At 48.6% G+C, this 17,966-nt stretch overlaps 1 long non-coding RNA gene across 2 annotated transcripts in view; it reads left to right on the forward strand.

The window, feature by feature from the left end:
• Nucleotides 1-17,966, forward strand: part of LOC142500856 (uncharacterized) — a 70,069-nt gene that overhangs the window by 24,220 nt on the left and 27,883 nt on the right. The window contains exon 3 of one of the 2 annotated variants that reach the window (XR_012803313.1): nt 17,203-17,340. The exons of the other annotated variant lie outside the window; for it this stretch is intronic. This is a non-coding gene — a long non-coding RNA (uncharacterized LOC142500856). The remainder of the gene's footprint in view (nt 1-17,202; nt 17,341-17,966) is intronic. 2 annotated transcript variants of the gene reach the window in all.

Raw genomic sequence — 17,966 nt, forward strand, 5'->3', positions numbered from 1 at the left:
GTGGTACCCGGGTCTCGGTGAGGTTCCCTGTGACATGTGGTACCCCGGGTCTCTGTGAGATTCCCTGTGACATGTGGTACCCGGGTCTCTGTGAGATTCCCTGTGACATGTGGTACCCGGGTCTCTGTGAGGTTCCCTGTGACATGTGGTACCCGGGTCTCTGTGAGATTCCCTGTGACATGCGGTACACGGGTCTCTGTGAGGTTCCCTGTGACATGTGGTACCCGGATCTCTGTGAGATTCCCTGTGACATGTGGTACCAGGGTCTCTGTGAGATTCCCTGTGACATGTGGTACCAGGGTCTCTGTGAGATTCCCTGTGACATGTGGTATCCCGGGTCTCTGTGAGATTCCCTGTGACATGTGGTACCCGGGACTCTGTGAGATTCCCTGTGACATGTGGTACCCGGGTCTCTGTGAGGTTCCCTGTGACATGTGGTACCCGGGTCTCTGTGAGATTCCCTGTGACATGTGGTACTCGGGTCTCTGTGATATTCCCTGTGACATGTGGTACCCGGGTCTCTGTGAGGTTCCCTGTGACATGTGGTACCCGGGTCTCTGTGAGATTCCCTGTGACATGTGGTACCCGGGTCTCTGTGAGGTTCCCTGTGACATGTGGTACCCCGGGTCTCTGTGAGGTTCCCTGTGACATGTGGTACCCTGGGTCTCTGTGTGGTTCCCTGTGACATGTGGTACCCGGGTCCCTGTGAGGTTCCCTGTGACATGTGGTACCCGGGTCTCTGTGAGGTTCCCTGTGACATGTGGTACCCGGGTCCCTGTGAGATTCCCTGTGACATGTGGTACCCGGGTCTCTGTGAGATTCCCTGTGACATGTGGTACCCGGGTCTCTGTGAGATTCCCTGTGACATGTGGTACCCCGGGTCTCTGTGAGATTCCCTGTGACATGTGGTACCCGGGTCTCTGTGAGGTTCCCTGTGACATGTGGTACCCGGGTCTCTGTGAGGTTCCCTGTGACATGTGGTACCCGGGTCCCTGTGAGATTCCCTGTGACATGTGGTACCCGGGTCTCTGTGAGATTCCCTGTGACATGTGGTACCCGGGTCTCTGTGAGGTTCCCTGTGACATGTGGTACCCCGGGTCTCTGTGAGATTCCCTGTGACATGTGGTACCCGGGTCTCTGTGAGATTCCCTGTGACATGTGGTACCCGGGTCTCGGTGAGGTTCCCTGTGACATGTGGTACCCCGGGTCTCTGTGAGATTCCCTCTGACATGTGGTACCCGGGTCTCTGTGAGATTCCCTGTGACATGTGGTACCCGGGTCTCTGTGAGATTCCCTGTGACATGTGGTACCCGGGTCTCTGTGAGGTTCCCTGTGACATGTGGTACCCCGGGTCTCTGTGAGGTTCCCTGTGACATGTGGTACCCGGGTCTCTGTGAGGTTCCCTGTGACATGTGGTACCCCGGGTCTCTGTGAGATTCCCTGTGACATGTGGTACCCGGGTCTCTGTGAGATTCCCTGTGACATGTGGTACCCCGGGTCTCTGTGAGATTCCCTGTGACATGTGGTACCCGGGTCTCTGTGAGGTTCCCTGTGACATGTGGTACCCGGGTCTCTGTGAGGTTCCCTGTGACATGTGGTACCCGGGTGTCTGTGAGATTCCCTGTGACATGTGGTACCCGGGTCTCTGTGAGATTCCCTGTGACATGTGGTACCCGGGTCTCTGTGAGATTCCCTGTGACATGTGGTACCCCGGGTCTCTGTGAGATTCCCTGTGACATGTGGTACCCGGGTCTCTGTGAGGTTCCCTGTGACATGTGGTACCCGGGTCTCTGTGAGGTTCCCTGTGACATGTGGTACCCGGGGGTACGTGTGAGATTCCCTGTGACATGTGGTACCCGGGTCTCTGTGAGGTTCCCTGTGACATGTGGTACCCGGGTCTCTGTGAGGTTCCCTGTGGCATGTGGTACCTGGGTCCCTGTGAGGATCCATGTGACATGTGGTACCCGGGTCTCTGTGAGGTTCCCTGTGACATGTGGTACCCGGGTCTCTGTGAGATTCCCTGTGACATGTGGTACCCCGCGTCTCTGTGAGGTTCCCTGTGACATGTGGTACCCGGGTCCCTGTGAGATTCCCTGTGACATGTGGTACCCGGGTCTCTGTGAGATTCCCTGTGACATGTGGTACCCAGATCTCTGTGAGATTCCCTGTGACATGTGGTACCCGGGTCTCTGTGAGGTTCCCTGTGACTTGTGGTACCCGGGTCTCTGTGAGGTTCCCTGTGACTTGTGGTACCCGGGTCTCTGTGAGGCTCAGGAAGGTGCTGGGTCCAATAAATTAACACAGAGTCCAACTATTATCCAAAGTAACTGCAGTGAGATGTGTAAGGTGGATCTATCCTGGAGTAATACTCTACTGCTGCTCATACTGTGTAAGGGGGATCTATCCTGGAGTAATACTCTGCTGCTGCTCATACTGTGTAATGGGGATCTATCCTGGAGTAATGCTCTACTGCTGCTCATACTGTGTAAGGGGGATCTATCCTGGAGTAATACTCTGCTGCTGCTCATACTGTGTAATGGGGATCTATCCTGGAGTAATACTCTGCTGCTCATACTGTGTAAGGGGGATCTATCCTGGAGTAATGCTCTACTGCTGCTCATACTGTGTAAGCGGGATCTATCCTGGAGTAATACTCTGCTGCTGCTCATACTGTGTAATGGGGATCTATCCTGGAGTAATACTCTGCTGCTGCTCATACTGTGTAATGGGGATCTATCATGGAGTAATACTCTGCTGCTCATACTGTGTAAGGGGGATTTATCCTGGAGTAATGCTCTGCTGCTGCTCATACTGTGTAATGGGGATCTATCATGGAGTAATACTCTGCTGCTCATACTGTGTAAGGGGGATTTATCCTGGAGTAATACTCTGCTGCTGCTCATACTGTGTAATGGGGCTCTATCCTGGAGTAATACTCTGCTGCTGCTCATACTGTGTAAGGGGGATCTATCCTGGAGTAATGCTCTGCTGCTGCTCATACTGTGTAATGGGGATTTATCCTGGAGTAATACTCTGCTGCTGCTCATACTGTGTAATGGGGATTTATCCTGGAGTAATGCTCTGCTGCTGCTCATACTGTGTAAGGGGGATCTATCCTGGAGTAATACTCTGCTGCTGCTCATACTGTGTAATGGGGATCTATCCTGGATTAATACTCTGCTGCTGCTCATACTGTGTAATGGGGATCTATCATGGAGTAATACTCTGCTGCTCATACTGTGTAAGGGGGATTTATCCTGGAGTAATGCTCTGCTGCTGCTCATACTGTGTAATGGGGATCTATCATGGAGTAATACTCTGCTGCTGCTCATACTGTGTAATGGGGATCTATCATGGAGTAATACTCTGCTGCTCATACTGTGTAATCGGGATCTATCCTGGAGTAATGCTCTGCTGCTCATACTGTGTAAGGGGGATCTATCCTGGAGTAATACTCTGCTGCTGCTCATACTGTGTAAGGGGGATTTATCCTGGAGTAATGCTCTGCTGCTGCTCATACTGTGTAATGGGGATTTATCCTGGAGTAATGCTCTGCTGCTGCTCATACTGTGTAAGGGGGATCTATCTTGGAGTAATGCTCTGCTGCTGCTCATACTGTGTAAGGGGGATCTATCCTGGAGTAATGCTCTGCTGCTCATACTGTGTAATGGGGCTCTATCCTGGAGTAATACTCTGCTTCTCATACTGTGTAATGGGGATCTATCCTGGAGTAATGCTCTGCTGCTCATACTGTGTAATGGGGATCTATCCTGGAGTAATACTCTGCTGCTCATACTGTGTAACGGGGATCTATCCTGGAGTAATACTCTGCTGCTCATACTGTGTAATGGGGATCTATCCTGGAGTAATGCTCTGCTGCTCATACTGTGTAACGGGGATCTATCCTGGAGTAATTCTCTGCTGCTCATACTGTGTAAGGGGGATCTATCCTGGAGTAATGCTCTGCTGCTCAAACTGTGTAATGGGGATCTATCCTGGAGTAATACTCTGCTGCTCATACTGTGTAAGGGGGATCTATCCTGGAGTAATGCTCTGCTGCTGCTCATACTGTGTAAGGGGGATCTATCCTGGTGTAATGCTCTGCTGCTGCTCATACTGTGTAACGGGGATCTATCCTGGTGTAATGCTCTGCTGCTGCTCATACTGTGTAAGGGGGATCTATCCTGGAGTAATACTCTGCTGCTCATACTGTGTAATGGGGATCTATCCTGGAGTAATACTCTGCTGCTCATACTGTGTAATGGGGATTTATCCTGGAGTAATGCTCTGCTGCTGCTCATACTGTGTAATGGGGATCTATCCTGGAGTAATACTCTGCTGCTCATACTGTGTAATGGGGATCTATCCTGGAGTAATGCTCTGCTGCTGCTCATACTGTGTAAGTGGGATTTATCCTGGAGTAATGCTCTGCTGCTGCTCATACTGTGTAAGGGGGATCTATCCTGGAGTAATGCTCTGCTGCTGCTCATACTGTGTAAGTGGGATTTATCCTGGAGTAATGCTCTGCTGCTGCTCATACTGTGTAAGGGGGATCTATCCTGGAGTAATACTCTGCTGCTCATACTGTGTAATGGGGATCTATCCTGGAGTAATACTCTGCTGCTGCTCATACTGTGTAATGGGGATCTATCATGGAGTAATACTCTGCTGCTGCTCATACTGTGTAATGGGGATTTATCCTGGAGTAATGCTCTGCTGCTGCTCATACTGTGTAAGGGGGATCTATCCTGGAGTAATGCTCTGCTGCTGCTCATACTGTGTAAGGGGGATCTATCCTGGAGTAATGCTCTGCTGCTCATACTGTGTAATGGGGCTCTATCCTGGAGTAATACTCTGCTTCTCATACTGTGTAATGGGGATCTATCCTGGAGTAATGCTCTGCTGCTCATACTGTGTAATGGGGATCTATCCTGGAGTAATACTCTGCTGCTCATACTGTGTAATGGGGATCTATCCTGGAGTAATACTCTGCTGCTCATACTGTGTAAGGGGGATCTATCCTGGAGTAATGCTCTGCTGCTGCTCATACTGTGTAAGGGGGATCTATCCTGGTGTAATGCTCTGCTGCTGCTCATACTGTGTAAGGGGGATCTATCCTGGTGTAATGCTCTGCTGCTGCTCATACTGTGTAAGGGGGATCTATCCTGGAGTAATACTCTGCTGCTCATACTGTGTAATGGGGATCTATCCTGGAGTAATACTCTGCTGCTTATACTGTGTAATGGGGATTTATCCTGGAGTAATGCTCTGCTGCTGCTCATACTGTGTAATGGGGATCTATCCTGGAGTAATACTCTGCTGCTCATACTGTGTAATGGGGATCTATCCTGGAGTAATGCTCTGCTGCTGCTCATACTGTGTAAGTGGGATTTATCCTGGAGTAATGCTCTGCTGCTGCTCATACTGTGTAAGGGGGATCTATCCTGGAGTAATACTCTGCTGCTCATACTGTGTAATGGGGATCTATCCTGGAGTAATACTCTGCTGCTCATACTGTGTAATGGGGATTTATCCTGGAGTAATGCTCTGCTGCTGCTGCTCATACTGTGTAATGGGGATCTATCCTGGAGTAATACTCTGCTGCTCATACTGTGTAATGGGGATCTATCCTGGAGTAATACTCTGCTGCTCATACTGTGTAATGGGGATTTATCCTGGAGTAATGCTCTGCTGCTGCTCATACTGTGTAATGGGGATTTATCCTGGAGTAATGCTCTGCTGCTCATACTGTGTAATGGGGATTTATCCTGGAGTAATGCTCTGCTTGTCCTGGTATCAGGGAATGTTTTTATGTAGCGATGCTCTGCTGGTTTTTGTATGAGGGGAAGGTGTAAAGGAGAGATACTCTGCCATGGGGGTTATAGAAGGGGCTCGTTGCACACAGACCCTGTTGCTGTTTTCATACCTGGGATGCCTGAGACGCCTAATGTGGGATTCTGCTGACAGACAGGCCGGGAACACCCCGATCACAGGCTGCGCCCTAAGAGGGTGTGGGTGAGGGGGGAGCCGGGGAAACGGGGGGGAGGGGGGGAGGGGAGAGCAGGGGAAACGGGGGGGGAGCGCAGGGGAAACGGGGGGGGGGGGAGTAGGGGAAACAGGTGGGGGGGGAGCAGGGGAAATGGGTGGGGGGGGCGGGGGGGAGCAGGGGAAAGGGGGGGAGCAGGGGAAACGGGTGGGGGGGTGCGGGGGGGGAGCAGGGGAAACGGGTGGGTGTTAGATTGACTCCAGAATGTAAACTTTTCCAGACCTGAAAGTCCTTCTTTATAACTGCGGCACCTCGGGGAGAATAAGGGAAATATAGGAAATATAGGAACTTGAGACGGCTTCAAAATATTCAACTTTATTTTCAGAAATCCAGAGCGGATTATTTAATTCCACTAGTGACTGCAGCAGAACGCAGAACGCAGACGCTATAATGAGGATTGTTAAAAGATTGCATAAAATGCCTTTTTTTTAACCAATGGTGTCTGATTTTATGTTAAATTTTTATTTTTATTTTAAATATTAATGATTTGTTTAATTTGAATATTACAAGTCGGGATTTTGAAAATAAAATTCAAGTTCTAATTGAAGTCACAATAAAGTAAAATATTCGTATTGTCGGGACAGGAAGGATGTTTTAAAGACATGATAACGAACCTCTTTATTCTGCCAACAGTTTTCTGAAGCAATTGTTTTTCCTAATGCATCAAACCAGCTTCTTGCTGCAGTAAAGGTTCAGGCAGGACAGAATAAGACGGGTTTTTGCATCTTAAGTAGTATTATAACTTATTAGCGAAACGCAACACAAACCACAAACCTGAATCTCATCATGGGAGTACCCCTACAGTCCCACCCCCTCCCAACACTGCTCACAATTTTCAATTTGGCCCAGTATCCGAAGAGGAGATTACACAAGCGATCCTCAAACTAAAACTAAGCAGCCAATGTGGACCCGACTTACTACAATCTAGGTTCCTAAGACTTGGTGCCCCAGCAATTGCCAAATCAATTGCTTCCATAGTCAACTCTATCCTGTCTGCAGGCCATATCCCTAAATTCTGGAAAACTGCCAGAGTTGTCCTAATCTTCAAAAGTGGGGACAAAAACACTGTCTCAAACTACAGGCCAATCTCACTTCTCCCAATTCTATCCAAAGTCATGGAAAAATGTGTCCACTCCCAATTAAGTGATTACTATAACAAGACAAATTTCCCTAGCCCAATTCCAATCTGGCTTTCGCCCCAAACACTCCACCGTAACTACCCTGCTAAAAGTTTGCAATGAAATCCAGTGTGGAATGGAACGGGGACAACTCACTGGTGCAGTATTCCTAGATTTTGCAAAGGCTTTTGATACTGTTGATCATGTTATCCTGCTTAACAAACTCCAGTGCTCTGGAATTGGGAAGCATGCTTTAAACTGGTTTCATTCCTACCTATCAGGTAGATCCCAACATGTGTCCATCTCTGGCTCTAACTCCAACCCCCCGGATATCACCTGTGGTGTCCCGCAAAGCTCTGTTCTGGGGCCCCTACTCTTCTCAGTGTTCATCAATGATCTTCCCACAGCTTGTAAGGAAGCCTCAATACACATGTATGCAGATGACACAATCCTATATGCACACAGCCATAGCCTCTCTGACCTTCAACACATACTTCAGTCTGACTTTTTGAGACTCGAAAACTGGATTTCCCAAAACAAACTATTTTTAAACACTGACAAGACTGTAACAATGGTATTTGGGACCAAGACTACATTTTTAAAGCTTCCAGTGACTGAGCTCCAGATCAGAACCAACGCTAACACCGCCCTAACCCCTGTTGCTAGTTTTAAATACCTGGGCATATGGTTTGACTCCCACTTAACATTCGGGATGCACATTGATACCCTGACAACCAAGACCTATGCCAAACTATGGGTATTTTACAGGAACAAATACTCCCTAAGTCTCCTGGTCAGAAAGCGTATCGCACAGCAGATGCTAATGCCAATTATTGACTATGGAAATATAGTATATGGCTCGGCACCCCAAACCCACCAAGTTAGCAAACTTGACACCCTCTACAATCCAATTTGTCGTTTTGTTCTCCAATGCAACTGCAACACACATCACTGCGAAATGCTCAAAGAACTAGATTGGTCATCACTCGAGTCTAGGCGCAAAGTTCACCTTTCCTGTCTTGTCTTCAAATACTTTCTGGGCAAGCTACCCGCCTATCTGAACAAGCTCCTCACCCCTACCACTTGCAGCACTTATCACCTGAGATTTGACTCCAAAAGACTGTTCAAAGTCCCAAGGCTCAACAAAGTATCCGGCCGCTCCTCCTTCTCTTACCGTGCTCCCCAAAACTGGAACAGTCTCCCGGAGACTCTCACATCCACCACCAGTCTAAGTTCTTTCAAATCTAAGGCTGTCTCACATTTTAATCTGGTCTGTAACTGTTACATACGCCCATAATATACATCTTCTCTAACTGTGCATGCAATGTATTATATATAATGTACCCTGTTCATTTATGTAACTGTATTTGTAACTATGTATTATTTGTCACATTAACTCTGTGCCCAGGACATACGTGAAAACGAGAGGTAACTCTCAATGTATTACTTCCTGGTAAAACATTTTATAAATAAATAAATAATTATTGTTTACAAGTAGAAAAAGTCCCTTTTTGTCGGCCCCTGGCACCCTTCCCAGGGGTCTTTGCCCAGATGGACACAGTCTGCAGAGAACGGGATATGAATTTGTTATTAATCAGACATTTAGATATAAGTCTTGTGCAATATCCTTTCTCTGGGACGAGCAGAGCGTCACATGCTAAACCTCCATCAACGAGAGGGATCCTGCAGAGCATCACTCCATTAAACACACAGCTCATTATCTGAGTCTCTGCAGAGCATCCATCAATCTTCCTATTATCTGGGATCCTGCAGAGCAAAGCTCCTTTAATTAACCCATTCTTATAAAAAAAAAAAGACACCTTTGATACTGCTGGTTACCCCCTTCTCTTGCGCATTCTTCTCTCTCTTGGCATCTGTGGCACTGCCCTCTGCTGGTTCTCCTCCTGCCCATCTCACCACTCCAGTGTCTCCTTTGCCTACTCATCCTTCACCTCTACACATCTCTCTGTTGGTGTGTCTCGAAGCTCTGCTATAGATTTCCTGCTCTTCTCTATATACGCTCTTGTGGGGTGACCTCATTAATTCCTTTGGATTCAAAAACCTCTAAAACACGAATGCATGCCCCCGTTCTCTCCCACATTGATTACTGCAACATTCTCCTATCCGGCCTCCCTGCCTCACACGTCTCTCCCTGACAATCCATTCAAAATGCTGCGCCCAAATCATCTCCTGCTCTTCTAGACGCGCGTCTGCTTCTGACCTCCGGAAATCTCTCTCCCGGCTTCCTAATAATCTCTGTATAAACGACAAAATTCTCCAACTTTCTCTTACATCTCTACACCCCTCTGCACCTCCGTATATCTCACCTCTGATCTCTCGTTACACCCCTCTGCACCTCCGTATATCTCACCTCTGATCTCCCGTTACACCCCTCTGCACCTCCATATATCTCACCTCTGATCTCCCGTTACACCCCTCTGCACCTCCATATATCTCACCTCTGATCTCCCGTTACACCCCTCTGCACCTCCATATATCTCACCTCTGATCTCCCGTTACACCCCTCTGCACCTCCATATATCTCACCTCTGACCTCTCGTTACACCCCTCTGCACCTCCATATATCTCACCTCTGATCTCTCGTTACACCCCTCTGCACCTCCATATATCTCACCTCTGATCTCTCGTTACCCCCCTCTGCACCTCCATATATCTCACCTCTGATCTCTCATTACACCCCTCTGCACCCCCATATATCTCACCTCTGGTCTCTCGTTACACGCTCTGCACCTCCATATACCTCACCTCTGCACCTCCATATATCTCACCTCTGATCTCTCGTTACACCCCTCTGAACCTCCGTATATCTCACCTCTGATCTCTCGTTACACCCCTCTGCACCTCCGTATATCTCACCTCTGATCTCTCGTTACACCCCTCTGCACCTCCATATATCTCACCTCTGATCTCTCGTTACACCCCTCTGCACCTCTGTATATCCCACCTCTGATCTCTCGTTACACCCCTCTGCACCTCCGTATATCTCACCTCTGATCTCTCGTTACACCCCTCTGCACCTCCGTATATCTCACCTCTGATCTCTCGTTATACCCCTCTGCACCTCCGTATATCTCCCCTCTGATCTCTCGTTACACCCCTCTGCACCTCCGTATATCTCACCTCTGATCTCTCGTTACCCCCCTCTGCACCTCCATATATCTCACCTCTGATCTCTCGTTACACCCCTCTGCACCTCCGTATATCTCACCTCTGATCTCTCGTTACACCCCTCTGCACCTCCGTATATCTCACCTCTGATCTCTCGTTACACCCCTCTGCACCCCCATATATCTCACCTCTGATCTCTCGTTACACCCCTCTGCACCTCCGTATATCTCACCTCTGATCTCTCGTTACACCCCTCTGCACCTCCATTAATCCCACCTCTGATCTCTTGTTACACCCCTCTGCACCTCCATATATCTCACCTCTGATCTCCGTTACACCCCTCTGCGCCCCCATATATCTCACCTCTGATCTCCGTTACACCCCTCTGCACCTCCATATATCTCACCTCTGATCTCCGTTACACCCCTCGACACCTCCATATATCTCACCTCTGATCTCTCGTTACACCCCTCTGCACCTCCATATCTCACCTCTGATCTCTCGTTACACCCCTCTGCACCTCCATATATCTCACCTCTGATCTCTCGTTACACCCCTCTGCACCTCCATATATCTCACCTCTGATCTCTCGTTACACCCCTCTGCACCTCCTTATATCTCACCTCTGATCTCTCGTTACACCCCTCTGCACCCCCATATATCTCACCTCTGATCTCCGTTACACCCCTCTGCACCTCCATATATCCCACCTCTGATCTCTCGTTACATCCCTCTGCACCTCCATATATCTCACCTCTGATCTCCGTTACACCCCTCTGCGCCCCCATATATCTCACCTCTGATCTCTCGTTACACACCTCTGCACCCCCATATATCTCACCTCTGATCTCTCGTTACACCCCTCTACACCTCCATATATCTCACCTCTGATCTCTCGTTACACCCCTCTGCACCTCCATATATCTCACCTCTGATCTCTCGTTATACCCCTACCCATCTCTTACGCTCAGCCCAAGGTTGTCTCATCTTTGACCCTGCAGTCTCTGCAGCCCTTTCCCGTCTCCACCCTCTCTCACTAATCTCTCCCCGCCTGTGGATCGCTCTTCCACTGAATATTCGCCCTGCACCCTCACCTTCCTCATCCAAATCCCAGCTAATAATCCGCCTCTTAACGGAAGTTCTCATTTCGTTATCCACTCCTATATTACCGACTCCATGTGCACTTACCCTTCTGATGGCACGTGTAATAAATGCACTTTTACTCTTCCTGTCTGCAAGTCTCCCAACATAGCACTTAGAGTGTAAGCTCTTTGGAATAGGGCTTCCCTTTTCATTATATTGCCGCTCTTATCCCCAGTATTTGTCCTTTATTTTCTCTGTATTGTCCTATTGTAAAGCCCCGTTGGTTCTATATAAATAAAAGACCCCGCAGAGCATTCGCGTATTGCCCATCTTATCAGAGAAAGCTGCAGATCATTACGCCATTGTCACTGTATCTATAAGACTAGATACACAGAGCATCTCTACAAAAAGCCTGTCACTAGCATATGGCCCCCGTGGCAGGGAAGGGGTTAACCTCCGTCACTTGTTATTAGAGACACCGTGAAGAGCATTGCTCCTTTAAACCCTTTTTATACAGGGACAAACATGCAGAACATTGCTCCATACGTGATCATACCGAGACCCGCAGAGCATCACACCACACCTATATCACCCCCAGAAGTGAAGGCGTTAATAGGGAGCGTGGGACGGTCAGCCTCAGCCCCGGTGGCCTGTGGCTACTCAATATATCAAACTCTATTAAAAAGTGATTAGTTTTCGGGCAGGGGGCCAGCGGTATCACTCCCCTCTGATCACCCTGCACTAGAGGACCAGGAACTCAGGCACTCCTTAAAGCATGAAGCCAGTGAGGGGGATTCACTTTATTGCAAACGGGGGGGTGGTGGGTGAGGGGCGGGGGGATTTGGAGTAACAGTGAGGGATGAAGAGAAGGGGAGAAGAGGAGATTAAGGGAGCGTTAATATCACTCAAAACAGATGGTGCGGGACTCAGAATACTCCTGTCCCCACTGTGCAAGAGATCTCAATCCTATAGAGCGGAGTGAACATGGATGTGAAGCCTGGAGAAACCCCTCACCTGTAACTGTCTGTACCTGTAATATCTGAGCAGGGACCCCTCACCTGTAACTGTCTGTACCTGTAATATGTGGGCAGGGACCCCTCACCTGTAACTGTACCTGTAATATCTGAGCAGGGACCCCTCACCTGTAACTGTACCTGTAATATCTGAGCAGGGACTCTCACCTGTATCTGTCTGTACCTGTAATATCTGAGCAGGGATCCCTCACCTGTAACTGTCTGTACCTGTAATATGTGGGCAGGGACCCCTCACCTGTAACTGTACCTGTAATATCTGAGCAGGGACTCTCACCTGTATCTGTCTGTATCTGTAATATCTGAGCAGGGACCCCTCACCTGTAACTGTACCTGTAATATCTGAGCAGGGACTCTCACCTGTATCTGTCTGTATCTGTAATATCTGAGCAGGGACCCCTCACCTGTAACTGTCTGTACCTGTAATATCTGAGCAGGGACCCGTCACCTGTATCTGTCTGTACCTGTAATATCTGAGCAGGGACCCGTCACCTGTAACTGTCTGTGCCTGTAATATCTGAGCAGGGACCCGTCACCTGTAACTGTCTATACCAGTAATATCTGAGCAGGGACCCCTCACCTGTAACTGTCTGTACCTGTAATATCTGAGCAGGTACCTTCACCTGTAACTGTCTGTACCTGTAATATCTGAGCAGGTACCTTCACCTGTAACTGTACCTGTAATATGTGAGCAGGGACCCCTCACCTGTAACTGTCTGTATCTGTAATATCTGAGCAGGGACCCCTCACCTGTATCTGTCTGTACCTGTAATATCTGAGCAGGGACCCCTCACCTGTAACTATATATACCTGTAATATCTGAGCAGGGACCCCTCACCTGTAACTGTCTGTACCTGTAATATCTGAGCAGGGACCCCTCACCTGTATCTGTTTGTACCTGTAATATCTGAGCAGGGACCCCTCACCTGTAACTATCTATACCTGTAATATCTGAGCAGGGACCCCTCACCTGTAACTGTCTGTACCTGTAATATCTGAGCAGGGACCCCTCACCTGTAACTGTCTGTACCTGTAATATCTGAGCAGGGACCCACACCTGTAACTGTCTGTACCTGTAATATCTGAGCAGGGACCCCTCACCTGTAACTATCTATACCTGTAATATCTGAGCAGGGACCCCTCACCTGTAACTGTCTGTACCTGTAATATCTGAGCAGGGACCCCTCACCTGTAACTGTCTGTACCTGTAATATGTGATCAGGGACCCGTCACCTGTAACTGTCTATACCAGTAATATCTGAGCAGGGACCCCTCACCTGTATCTGTCTGTACCTGCAATATCTGAGCAGGGACCCCTCACCTGTAACTGTCTGTACCTGTAATATCTGAGCAGTGACCCCTCACCTGTAACTGTCTATACCAGTAATATCTGAGCAGGGACCCCTCACCTGTATCTGTCTGTACCTGCAATATCTGAGCAGTGACCCCTCACCTGTAACTGTCTGTACCTGTAATATCTGAGCAGGGACCCCTCACCTGTATCTGTCTGTACCTGCAATATCTGAGCAGGGACCCCTCACCTGTAACTGTCTGTACCTGTAATATCTGAGCAGGGACCCCTCACCTGTAACTGTCTGTACCTGCAATATCTGAACAGGGACCCCTCACCTGTAACTCTGTACCTGTAATATCTGAGCAGGGACCACTCACCTGTAACTCTGTATCTGTTATATCTGAGCAGGGACCCCTCACCTGTAACTCTGTACCTGTAATATCTGAGCAGGGACCCCTCACCTGTAACTCTGTACCGGTAATATCTGAGCAGGGACCCCTCACCTGTAACTCTGTACCTGTAATATCTGAGCAGGGACCCCTCTCCTGTAACTCTGTACCGGTAATATCTGAGCAGGGACCCCTCACCTGTAACTCTGTACCTGTAATATCTGAGCAGGGACCCCTCACCTGTAACTCTGTACCTGTAATATCTGAGCAGGGACCCCTCACCTGTAACTCTGTACCTGTAATATCTGAGCAGGGACCCCTCACCTGTAACTCTGTACCGGTAATATCTGAGCAGGGACCTCTCTCCTGTAACTCTGTACCTGTAATATCTGAGTCCAGACCTCTCACCTGTAACTGTACCTGTAATATCTGAGCAAGGACCTCTCACCTGTAACTCTGTACCTGTAATATCTGAGCAGGGATCCCTCTCCTGTAACAGTTAAACTTTGGGTGCACATACAGTATTCCAGTTTCAGATGTCAGAAATTCTTCCGTTGTGTGTGATAATTTATGCTTTGTCAGACGAGTTGAACGCTCGCTCAGAGTATTTCAGTTAATTGCTCTGTTATTATTACTGATTTTGCAATTTTAGCAATTTATTTCTAGTTCCCATGTCTCTGTCTTGGTGAGATTTGTGAGAATGTCATTCCTCTTTAGGTTAGCACTAGTTATATACACTGTACACTATACACAGTATGCAGAATAGTGCTGCGTTAGGTAAGTACTAGTTATATACTATACACAGTATGCAGAATAGAGCTGCGTTAAGTTAGCACTAGTTATATACTATACACAGTATGCAGAATAGTGCTGCATTAGGTTAGCACTAGTTATATACACTGTACACTATACACAGTATGCAGAATAGTGCTGCGTTAGGTAAGTACTAGTTATATACTATACACAGTATGCAGAATAGAGCTGCGTTAGGTTAGCACTAGTTATATACTATACACAGTATGCAGAATAGTGCTGCATTAGGTAAGCACTAGTTATATTCTATACACAGTATGCAGAATAGAGCTGCGTTAGGTAAGCACTAGCTATATACTATACACAGTATGCAGAATAGAGCTGCATTAGGTAAGCACTAGTTATACACTATACACAGTATGCAGAATAGAGCTGCATTAGGTAAGCACTAGTTATATACTATACACAGTATGCAGAATAGAGCTGCATTAGGTAAGCACTAGTTACTATACACAGTATGCAGAATAGAGCTGCATTAGGTAAGCACTAGTTACATACTATACACAGTATGCAGAATAGAGCTGCGTTAGGTTAGCACTAGTTATATACTATACACAGTATGCAGAATAGAGCTGCATTAGGTACGCATTAATAGGAAAGATATTTGACTTTTCCGACTGTTGAATGCAGATTTGGGGGTCTCTCCTCACTGCTCTCCCCGGGGGTCCCGACCCTTGTATAGGTCAGCGCCCGCACATTGTGACGGCAGCGTGTTGGGGGATACAAGGTGTCACATTGTACAGTGATTAATTCATTTTGGGGGATGATGGATGGATGTAATTAATCACATCACCCTGAGCGTGGAGCAGGGGGTTGGGTTTGGGATTAAAAATATACAAATGTAATACACAGGTGAGATGCCTGTCTGCGCTGCACACACAGGAGCTAAGCGCCAGCCAATCAGAGAGCTCACCTGGCATTAGAAATGTATTTATTATTCATCGTTTCATATTTCTGAAGTTACAAAGTATTCTTTATTTGCTGTGTTTGTGACATTTCCCCCGGGATACGCCTGTCAGAGCAGAGCCCAAAGACCCCAAATGTAGCCCCCTAGCCATGGGATAACACCCCTTAAGAGTTCCCCAAACACGCAGCCCCTATTTCACTACTACTCCTCCTACTACTGCTACTACTGCTACTACTGCTACTACTGCATTCAGGCACCTTCTCCATGCACAAACGTGACAATAACCCCAAGATAGCCCTGACAGAACGATCATGTTCAGCGAACCCCTTAGTAGCCCCCCAAATGTATTGCCCCCAAACCTTCTAAAGGCTCTGCCAAGGGTATCTTGGGGTAGTAGTCACTAAGTGACACAAAGAACAGTTGTTTAAATCAGGGGTGCGCCCTCCTGCCTGCTCGTGCCCCCACCCCCCCCGCTCGTCACGTGACCCTGCCGCGTCATTTAACGCCAGGTTACCATGGCGACGCGTCGCCGAAGACCCAGCGTTAAATGATGCAACCAAGCCGTCTGAATCAGGGTAGGCTGAGTTGCAGAGGCCACGCGCCGTGCCGTGCGCCGTGCCTTGGGGGAGCGCGGGACCTCTGTAACTGCCCCCCTGCCAAATCTCGCGCCCCCCAGTTTGCGCACCCCTGGTTTAAATGATGTATACAAAACCTGAAGCAGAATTAGCAAAGTGTATCAGAAATGGAAGATAATGCAACTGTTTGTGTCATTTGAGGCAAAGTAAATATATTGAGGCTAGCCCTTAGTCCGGGTATGACACTTAGCCCGGGTAAGACACTTAGCCCGGGTATGACACTTAGCCCGGGTTTGACACTTAGCCCGGGTATGACACTTAGCCCGGGTATGACACTTAGCCCGGATGAGACACTTAGCCCGGGTGAGACACTTAGCCCGGGTATGACACTTAGCCCGGGTATGACGCTTAGCCCGGGTATGACGCTTAGCCCGGGTATGACGCTTAGCCCGGGTATGACGCTTAGCCCGGGTATGACGCTTAGCCCGGGTATGACCCTTAGCCCGGGTATGACACTTAGCCCGGGTATGACGCTTAGCCCGGGTATGACGCTTAGCCCGGGTATGACCCTTAGCCCGGGTATGACACTTATCCCGGGTATGACACTTAGCCCGGGTTTGACACTTAGCCCGGGTATGACACTTAGCCCGGGTATGACACTTAGCCCGGGTATGACACTTAGCCCGGGTAAGACACTTAGCCCGGGTATGACACTTAGCCCGGGTATGACATAGCGCATCCCTTTACTTAATCAGTACGTGTCAGAGAGTTCATTTAAAAAGCTAACCTCTTTTTTATTACAATATAACAAATACAGGATGAGCCACCTGTGCTGAAGCAGGGACTGATTGAGCCACCTGTGCTGAAGCTGGGATATCCTGAAAACCTGTCCTGTTGGGGGGGTCTTGAGGAACGACGTTGAGTACCCTGCCCTAGCACACATACCTAAGAACCAGTAAGGGGCTCGCTTCATTTGCTGTGTTTTTTCAGTGGTTTAAATGAGCTTCGGCCAATCCGGGATATAATAAAAATAATAATACTAGGCATTTCTTTCCTGAGAGGCAGACAGCGCGGACCAAAGATACAGCGAGTCCCTGTGCCACAGAGCTTACAATCTAATACGTGCGGCATTGTGCACAAGTACATACATCGACTTGCCTGCGGCCATGGCATACTGATACCGGGGTTTCACCCGGGATCCCCGATTCTGCTCTTACTACTGAGCTGTCATTAACCCCTTCAGTACTGCTGTGGCAAGGCGCACGACACAGGGTAACCAGGGGCGGGGGAGCCTGGGTCATCGCAGGTCCAATAGCCCCCGGGCCTGGTGAAATCTATCGGTGAGCCCGGGGATTTCCGGGGGGAGGTGTATAACGGGAACTCTGCACTGTCAACAAGAGGTTAATGGAGCAATGCTCTGCAGGCCAGTTACAAGCAAAGGGTTGAAGGAGTGATGCTCTGCAGTTATCAAGCGTGACATGTACAGGTGGTACTCTGCAGACTCTAGCAGGGTGAGTGGTAAAGACGCGATGCTCTGCAGGTCTCTAACGAGAGTCCGATTGTGAGATGCTCTGCCAGCGC

This window comes from Ascaphus truei, chromosome 8, assembly GCF_040206685.1.
Source record: "Ascaphus truei isolate aAscTru1 chromosome 8, aAscTru1.hap1, whole genome shotgun sequence".
NCBI classification, from domain to species: Eukaryota; Metazoa; Chordata; class Amphibia; order Anura; family Ascaphidae; genus Ascaphus; species Ascaphus truei.